A 6982-nucleotide genomic window follows, 5' to 3' on the forward strand; every position below is an offset into this window, starting at 1 on the left:
TCAGTTCATGACTGCAACTTTGTGTGCATCTGCTCCATTTGGATTTAGTAGAAGGACAGCAACTAGAGATTTAGTACAAGCCATAATAAATGATAGTTGAAGTTTAATGAATCAAAGGTGAATCAGATTTGGGGAAATAGAAGAAATCAAATAAATTTGGGATTTCTAAGAAGAGGTTCTCAAGATTTAAGCATGTGAATAAGAGAAATCAGTCATGATACTATGTTAGAATTGAGCCAAACAGAAAGAAAATGAACTAGAGAGAAGGGTAGGTGAGGTATTAGGAAGAAGAAGAAGGGGAAGGAGTGTCGTGAAGGAGGCGCGTCAATTTTTCCCCTTGCTTTTACCTGTTAACCAACACAACCGTTATCCTTTATTTTAAAAACACCCCTATGTAAGTGGCTGTACCGGTACAGCTGATGTACATGTATAGCTGATGTACCCTAAACTAAGGTCTAAAATATCGATGATATCGGAAATATCGGTAGTCCAAAAATATGGAAATTTCGATGGAAATATCGGGATATTATCGATATTGATAAAAATTGAATAAAAACCACGGAAATTGTAAGAAAAACTTGGAAATTTTTATTGAAACTTTGGAGAATGTCAATTTAGTCAATTATCTATGAGTTTATCACAAAAAATTAGAAGGAAATGCATTGCATGATGGATTTAACTAATTTAAGTTGATTATACGGCAAGCGGACAAACACTATGAGTGTAAAAAATATGTAATAATTAATGCAAAAGATTAAATACACTGTAATCATTCATATATAATGATTTACTATAATATTTTACACTTTATACATTGCATGATAAGATACATGAATGACTTAGTACAACATAGAGTTCCTACGAGGTTCAAAATTTTCACTATCTTCATCATCTCTATGTGTAGAGTAAGTGTATTGTGAAGAGTAGTCATCAAATGATAAATCCCCAAAATAGTTTTGCATGTAATTGTTAACATACCACCCATATAAATATAAATATTTTAGCATATTATCACAAAAACATAAGTGATATGGTGTTTAAGGTGTTGGAGGAGTAAAATGGGAGGGGTTCATATCCCCTTTGTGTTTTTTTCTCCCCTTTTTCCCTCTTTTTTTTTTAAATAACTTTTTTTTTCCTTCACATCGATATTTTCGATATTTTCGATATTTTAGCGATATTACACCGATATTTTGACAAAATATTGCTGAAATGTGAGCGAAATTATCGACATCGATATTTTCCGATATTATCGTCGATATTGTCGATATTTATACGATATGTACATGGATATGTTCCGAAATATCCGTGATTCAAAAAAACCAAAATATCCTCGACTATGCCCTAAACCCAGTGACCAATTCACTTTTTTAAACTTTAGTTTTTGTTTTCAAAACGGGCGTGTTCTGAGCGAGAAGAGCGAAAGCATCTAAAAGGAAAAAAAAAATAGACGAACGAGCTCAGAGCGAGACCAAATAGACCAGAGTCTTCTTCGACGAGCGAGACCAGCGAGACCAGAGAGAGCGATACCGTCTTCTTCGACGAGCGTCGTCCTCTTCGTCTCTGTCGTTTCGATTTATAAGTTTTCTCCCAATATCATGTGAGCTTTCTATTTCTCTTTTGCTTTCAATGTTAGTTTTGATTTCATTTGGGTTAGATTTGAGTACGATTGTGACTCTGAGTCTGATTCTCTATTCCCGAATTCCCTAGTTCTCTAGGTTTGATTTGATAAATAAAGGCTTTAAGCAAAACTTTGTGTCCTTAAGCAGCTAGGTTTTCTTTTGGTACTCAGGCAGAGCTTGATTTTAGGTTCAATTTTGATTTCAGTTCTGATTATTGCATTTTTTTTTTATGTACTGCTTGTGTGAATTTCAGTTTGCAGTGGACATGTTCTGATATAAACAATGCATGTCCTGATTAGACTGTTATATATTGTGTTGAATTTCACAATCCATTGATTTTCTGACCAATTTTGTTTGCTTTAGGCTAGTTTCATTCATCTACCTGTAATGCAGTTGACCATGAATTTAAACAGCTTGGAAATGTGGTCCTTTGAACTGATTGTTCTTCTATCTGGTCTTCTTCCAAACCCAAAGTTGGAAACCTCAGTGCTACATTATCATCCCCTCGCCAATACAGTTGAGGGTCTGGGTAATTATGTTTCGATCTATTCTACATTTGCAGAATGCTGCATTCGTCTTGGTTCCTGGCGGATTTGGAGATCGTGGTGTGAAAGGTATGATATTAGCTGCAAAGTATGCCAGATAGAACAATGTTCCTTATCTTGGGATTTGTTTGGGCATGCAGATTTCCGTGATTGAGTTCGCAAGATCCGTAAGCGACATTTCTTTCACTAACATGTTTTCTTCTAATTTTAAGATCATATATCAGCCCTAATTTAATTACTTATTTTAGGTTTTGAGTTTAGAAAGGGCGGACAGCACAGAGTTCGATGAACATACACCAAATCCTGTTGTAGTTTTTATGCATAAGGTACAAATTTATGGTGATGCTTTCCTATTCAGTTATGAAATACATATGGCTGCAACATTCTTTTATGTCTGCATATAGAGTTCAAGAACACATATGGGAAGCACAGTGAGACTGGGATCCAGAAGAATACTTTTCCAGACTCCTGATTGCATTACTTGAAAGCTGTATGTTCATTATCTATTACTACGTTCAACTTGAGATATACAACAGATAACGTGTCTGTTACTGAAAATTCAAATTATAAGTTCAGTTATCTTGTTGCATTTATACAGTAAAGTCGATGCAGGTGCCATGTGTTCAAACACTGCCGGTCTGGAAGAACCCATGGCACATGCAATTGAACTTTTACCTTTATTGCATTTATACTGTAAAACTCTCCAACTTTGTTGGCTAGTTTATTATTTTGCTGGAAGTCTTTTCTTACATCTCAACTATATGTTGTATCTGTGACTGCTTATATCAAAACTAATCCCAGAAGACCACCACTTCGAAACTTTTTAGTTTTCCACTATTAGCATCCACTTTTAACACTCGTAATCTGGTATCGCTATCAATTTCTAGGTACCATAACTTGGGAGTATGTGGATGAACGGCATCGGCATAGATATGAGGTTGGTTGTAATTTAGTTCAGGTGAAACATGATCTTTCACAAGTGCCTTTATGTGGTGGACATGGACTGATTCCGTCATGATGAAGTTGAACCCGGATGTTATTGGAATTCTTGAAGAAGCGGGCCTAAAATTTGTAGGGAAGGATGACAGTGGAAGACGAATGGAGGTGGGTTTTCTGCTGGTCTTATGCTCACTTGTAGTGAGCATTTGTCAGAATTTACTTGGTTATAGTTGCACACAATCCTTTCTTACCATTTACTGAAAAGGATTGAATTTGAATATTTGACTTTTTACAAGATTTGTGTTACTTTTCTGTTCTGCAGATTTTAGAGCTTCCAAGCCATCCATTCTATGTAGGAGTGCAATTTCATCCAGAATTTAAATCACGGCCTGGGAAGCCCTCAGCTCTCTTTTTAGGTACTAGTACAAACAAGTGAGCTTTAGATGTCATATACTCACATTTCCTGTTATTACTGGGAGACATATATATGCTGCAACATGCATCTTTGAATTACCATGTTTCTCTGCTGTATCTCTAGTGTTTGATATAGAACTTGGGCCATGCTTGTTTCGAAGTACATTACGGATTGTCTCTTTACAATTCCCATTTACATTCAGTGATGCTCTATCAAGTCATTATGTCTCTGTACTTCATTTGACATCTGTGACATTGCAATTCTAGGTCTTATCTTGGCAGCAACAGGGCAGTTGGAAACATATCTTGACCAGCATCCAAATACAAGTTGACAGCATTGAGTCACTGTCTCAATATTCCCAGATAATTTTTTCAAGGTAGATTTGAATGTGGGTGTGGATGGGGCCTAGTGTAGTAAAAGCTAATGTCTTATCTAATTTTGTTACTTTGTTCAGTGCACTAGTAAAAAGATTGCTATAGCAGTTATCCTCGACTTCATCATCAATGAGGTTAGCTTATAACTCTCATCTTACTACAATACATTTTGCAATCTGCACAATATACTAATTTCCTAATTTCCAGTTATCCTCCACTTTATCATCATTGAGTTCCTAATTTCCAGTTACTTCAGACAATTGACAGATAAACTTTAAGCGACTAATTAATTAGAGATGCGCTAGCTAGTTCTTGAGTTTAATTATTCTTGCATTTAGTTAATTCCCGGTTTAGTGCATCCCAAGTAAGAACTGACATTATTCTTTGTTTGATGCAGGTCTGATGGATAAAGGGCAGAAGACAATCTACCAGTGATGAATCTTATGTTATTTGTTTTTGTGAAGCACCTGACATTTAGGTTGAACTTAAACATGTAGCATTTTGTTTTTGAGACATCTTGTGAATTTGTTGGAAGAATGTTAGATATATGGACTGCTTTTGAATGCAATGAATTATTCGATGCTATAAATTTTATCTACAGCACTGTTTAAAAGAAATTAATTGTGATTTCATATTGTAATACAATAAATAGAGAACATGGAGAGGTAAACCTAATTAGTTACCAGTTTTTTGAAAAACATTAGTGACCAAGCAAGTAGGTCACTAATGTGGGCACGTGACCTAGTTTCAGTGACCAAAATGCATGTTTTGGTGACCAAATTGTAAGCTATTTAGTGATCAAATTTGTGGTCCCTAATAGTGTTTTTATTAGTTACCAGACAGGGATAGCCTCTAATTCTTTGTGTTGTAGTGACCAATAGTTGACATTGGCCACTAAATAGAATTTGTGACGAGCTTCTAGTGACCACCCAGTGACCACCAATATTTGGACACTGATTGCATTTATTGACCAAAAAGGGTAGTTACTGTGACCAAGTGGGTGGCCACTAATACCTGTTTTTCTTGTAGTGAGCGGAGGTGCAATTTTGAAAGGCTAAAACTCTTTGTGGATTGAACATCTAAGGTTTTTACCTAAATTGACCTTAGGTCCCTTCATGCATTTATATCATACATGAAAAATTGTTATATGTAAAAATATTGAGACTAAGTATGAAAAATTGTTTTTCGGAATAATCATTTTCTGAAGATAATTTTTGGCGGCTTTTATTCTTTACACATCAAATAAAAAAACTTGATTTTATGGAATTTAGTATGAAGTATATATTGACTTAATGAGCCATCATTTTTAGCTTAAATCGTTTTTTACACTAAAACCGATTTTTCGGATTTTGATTTAGTGGGAATTTGATTTTCTAGTATTTTTATTTAAATCCAAATGGGAGTACTTCCTTATTTACATTGTAAACTTAAGTAAATATCTTTGTCAATTTACTTAAATGTTGAAAATAGAAATAAGGTAATATGTACACCAACTGAGCAAATGGGCAATTTGAAACACCTATAATGGTTTTTCCTCATAGGTTCCTCCCTTCCTTTCTCTTTAGGAGCAAAGGGACAAAGGACCAATTCCTCATAGGTTCCTCCCTCCTTACCCTTTAAAGTAAGCAAGTAAAGTACCTTACCGGGTGAATCTTCTGCCTTCACCTCCCGCCCAGTGACCCTTTTCTTTACCTTCTTAATTTTTTTTAATTAAAGAAAAACATATCACATCATACTAAAGGGAAGAGGCGCACCACACGGACTCTTTCTCAATCCAAATTTTAGAAAAGAAAATTTACCGAAAAATATGAGCCCAAAACCCCATGGTTTTGGCTGCCCTGAATCCATGTGTCCTCTCAAATAATGCCAACTCCTGGTTATTAGAGAATGCTTCCTCCCAATCCCATCTATATGAGTATGTGAAACCCTCACATTAGGTTTCCAAATCAGTACTTTATTTTGGGTGTTTACCTTTTGGTCTCAACAATTTGGTATGACAACTTGTTTCCTTCAAAACCAACCACTCTTTGCCATTTATGGCATCACCTTTCACACTTTACTTACAGTACAAAACCCAGAAACCCTTGTAGCTATATATTTACCAAGCCTCTTTCTGAAGGCGCGCGTAAGCTATTTTACGGAAACCTTCTTCACCATATAGGAATTCCCTCTAATGCCCTTTCTATCTTTCAAAATGATCCATTATTTGTTAAACATTTAAACAGTGAATGGCAAAATACTGTTTCTTTAAGTGTTCAAGGATGCTCAACAAGTAAATGCCTCCGGACTAGAATTTCTATCGACAGTTTTAGTACCAAAAGTCTGGGACAATTATTTCCATATCCTATGCATTTAAGAAGATTGCTAACAAAATGTTTCTTGAATCCTTAGAATAAGCCTTCTAAGTAACACATCAATCCCAGATGGCTGGGTTTCATGAGTTTGCATGCAGAGAGATTTTATATAGGAAAAATAACCCATATAAGGGAAAGTAAACTATGCAATTTCATGGAAGGAAAATAAGCTATGCAAGCATGTCTCCACTACAAATGAAAGATAAACGACATAAAAGTTCAAAAACATATAAACATTAGGGAGATTCCAAACTTTTCCACCAAGATCATGTTTGTCTGCACCATGATTGCCTGTTTCTGGAACCTAAACCATCGACCCCACATTGAAAGATAAACAACAACAAAGTCACAGTTACGCTAAGTTCAAAAACATTTAAACATGATGATGTTCCAAACTTACTAGCCAGGATTCTGTTTCTTGGCACCGTAGCTGTTTGTTTTAGAACCTACACAATCAACCAAAGTAACCCCGGCATTTTGATGATCCATGTGGGAACCTAATTAAATCAAAACCCTAGATCAAATAATTCCTTCCATTTCGGGATTATTTGACCTAATTGGGAATTATTCAATTTAATTGGGGATTACCCACTTAAATAGAATATTACCTAATTGGGTCGAGAATTGATTTGATTCCTACCCCAATTCCTAATTAAATGAGGAGTCACCTAATTAAATTAGGAATTGATTTGATACCTACCACAATTAGGGATTTGATTTACCCTAATAAATCAAA

The 6982-nt window shown here is 35.3% G+C and overlaps 1 long non-coding RNA gene across 7 annotated transcripts; it reads left to right on the top strand.

Moving 5' to 3' along the window:
- Nucleotides 1385–4562, top strand: LOC18787216. Of its 7 annotated transcripts, none has more exons than XR_002270005.1 (9): nucleotides 1385–1597; nucleotides 1983–2331; nucleotides 2413–2490; nucleotides 2569–2654; nucleotides 3052–3268; nucleotides 3426–3519; nucleotides 3785–3894; nucleotides 3973–4026; nucleotides 4290–4562. It is a non-coding gene; the product is annotated as an uncharacterized LOC18787216 (long non-coding RNA). The 7 variants fall into 7 exon arrangements; XR_002270006.1 differs by having other exon boundaries at nucleotides 1988–2331; XR_002270007.1 differs by having other exon boundaries at nucleotides 2013–2331.

Source organism: Prunus persica, chromosome G2 (genome assembly GCF_000346465.2).
Source record: "Prunus persica cultivar Lovell chromosome G2, Prunus_persica_NCBIv2, whole genome shotgun sequence".
NCBI classification, from domain to species: Eukaryota; Viridiplantae; Streptophyta; class Magnoliopsida; order Rosales; family Rosaceae; genus Prunus; species Prunus persica.